Source organism: Triticum urartu, chromosome 5, assembly GCF_003073215.2.
Source record: "Triticum urartu cultivar G1812 chromosome 5, Tu2.1, whole genome shotgun sequence".
In the NCBI taxonomy this organism is placed as follows: Eukaryota; Viridiplantae; Streptophyta; class Magnoliopsida; order Poales; family Poaceae; genus Triticum; species Triticum urartu.
This window is the reverse complement of record NC_053026.1, coordinates 367360911-367363763: the sequence shown is the minus strand read 5'-3', so window position 1 is coordinate 367363763 and position 2853 is coordinate 367360911.

The following is a 2853-nucleotide window of genomic DNA, read 5'->3' as shown; positions in this document are numbered from 1 at the left end:
CAATTTATATCATAAAAATGCCAAAAATATTTATCTTATTATTATCATCTCTATCAGATCTCACTCTTGCAAGTGGTCGTGAAGGGATTGACAACCCCTTTATCGCGTTGGTTGCGAGGTTCTTATTTGTTTGTGTAGGTACAAGGTGACTCGCGCGTGGTCTCCTACTGGATTGATGCCTTGGTTCTAAAAAACTGAGGAAAATACTTATGCTGCTTTGCCGCATCACCCTTTCCTCTTCAAGGGAAAACCAACACATGCTCAAGAGGTAGCACACCCCTAAACACAAAAGTTGATCATTGATCTTTTAACCGTGTGCGGTGCCCCTCTCCACCATAATCCACCTCGGTTATATCGTAGCGGTGCTTAGGCGAAGCCCTGCGTCGGTAGCTTCATCAACACCGTCATCACGCCGTCATGCTGACGGAACTCTCCCTCGAAGCTCTACTGGATCGTGAGTTCATGGGACGTCACCGAGCTGAACGTGTGCAGATCGTGGAGGTGTCGTACGTTCGGTACTAGGATCGGCCAATCGTGAAGACGTACGACTACATCAACCGCGTTGTCATAACGCTTCCACTTACGGTCTACGAGGGTACGTGGATGACACTCTCCCCTCTCGTTGCTATGCATCACCATGATCTTGCATGTGCATAGGAATTTTTTTGAAATTACTACGTTCCCCAACAGTGGCATCCGAGCCAGGTCTATGCGTAGATGTTATATGCACGAGTAGAACACAAAGGAGTTGTGGGCGTGGGTATATACATATTGCTTGCCGTCACTAGTTGATTCTTGATTCGGCGGTATTGTTGGATGAAGCGGCTCGGACCGACATTACGCGTACGCTTACGCAAGACTGGTTCTACCGACGTGCTTCGCACACATGTGGCTAGTGGGTGTATGTTTCTCCAACTTTAGTTGAATCGGATTCAATGAACAGGGTTCTTTCTGAAGATCAAAAAGCAATCACTATACCGCGTTGTGGTTTTTGATGCGTAGGTAAGAACGGTTCTTGCTCAGCCCGTAGCAGCCATGTAAAACTTGCAACAACAAAGTAGAGGACGTCTAACTTGTTTTTGCAGGGCATGTTGTGATGTGATATGGTCAAGACATGATGAGATATAAATTGTTGTATGAGATGATCATGTTTTGTTAAAGTTATCGGCAACTGGCAGGAGCCTTATGGTTGTCTTTTTGTTGCATAAGATGCAAGCGCCATATAATTGCTTTACTTTATCGCTATGCGATAGCAATAGTTGCAAAAGCAATAGTTGGTGAGACGACCATGTGACGACACGTTGATAGAGATCATGGTGTCATGCCGGTGACGATAGAGATCATGACGGTTTTTTGGAGATGGAGATCAAAGGCACAAGATGATGGTGGCCATATCATGTCACATATTTTGATCGCATGTGATGTTTATCCTTTATGCATCTTATTTTGCTTAGTTTGGCGGAAGCATTATAAGATGATCTCTCACTAAATTTCAAGGTATAAGTGTTCTCCCTGATTATGCACCGTTGCGACAGTCCATCGTGCAGAGACACCACGTGATGATCGGGTGTGATAAGCTCTACGTTCACATACAACAGGTGCAAGCCAGTTTTTCACATGCAGAATACTCGGGTTAAACTTGACGAGCCTAGCATATGCAGATATGGACTCGGAACACTGGAGACCGAAAGGTCGAGCGTGAATCATATAGTAGATATGATCAACATAGTGATGTTTACCATTGAAAACTACTCCATCTCACGTGATGATCGGACATGGTTTAGTTGATTTGGATCACGTGATCATTTAGATGACTAGAGGGATGTCTATCTAAGTGGGAGTTCTTAAGTAATATGACTAATTGAACTTTAATTTATCATGAACTTAGTCCTGATAGTATTTGCATATCTATGTTGTAGATCAATTGCTCGTGTATAGCTTCCCTGTTTTATTTTTGATATGTTCCTAGAGAAAAATAAGTTGAAAGATGATAGTAGCAATGATGCGGACTAGGTCTGTGATCTAAGGATTATCCTCATTGCTGCATAGAAGAATTATGTCCTTGATGCACCGCTAGGTGACAGACCTATTGCAGGAGCAGATGCACACGTTATGAACGTTTGACAGAGCTCGGTATGATGAATACTTAATAGTTTAGTGCACCATGCTTTACGGCTTCGAACCGGGACTTCAAAAACATTTTGAACGCCACGGAACATATAAGATGTTCTAAGAGTTGAAATTGGTATTTCATACTCATGCCCGTGTCGAGAGGTATGAGACCTCTGACAGTACTTTGCCTACAAGGTGGAGGAGAATAGCTCAACGAGTGAGCATGTGCTCAGATTGTCTGGGTACTAGAATTGCTTGAATCAAGTGGGAGTTAATCTTCCAGATAAGATAGCAATTGATAAAGTTCTCTAGTCACTATCACCAAGTTACTAGAACTTAGTGGTGAACTATAATATGCAAGGGATGACGAAAGTAATTCCCAATCTCTTCGCGATGCTGAAATCGGTGAAGGTAGAAATCAAGAAATAGCATCAAGTGTTGATGGTTAACAAGACCACTAGTTTCAAGAAAAGGGCAAAGGGAAAGAAAGAGGAACTTCAAAGAAGAAAGGCAAGCAAGTTGCCACTCCCAATTAGAAGCTCAAAGCTAGACCCAGGCCTGGAACTGAGTGCTTCTACTGCAAAGGAAATGGTCACTGGAAGTGGAACTGCCCTAGATACTTGGCGGATAAGAAGGATGGCAAAGTGAACAAAAGTATATATTTGATATACATGTTATTGATGTGTACTTAACTAGTGTTTATAACAACACCTCAGTATTTGATACTAGTTCAGTTGCTAA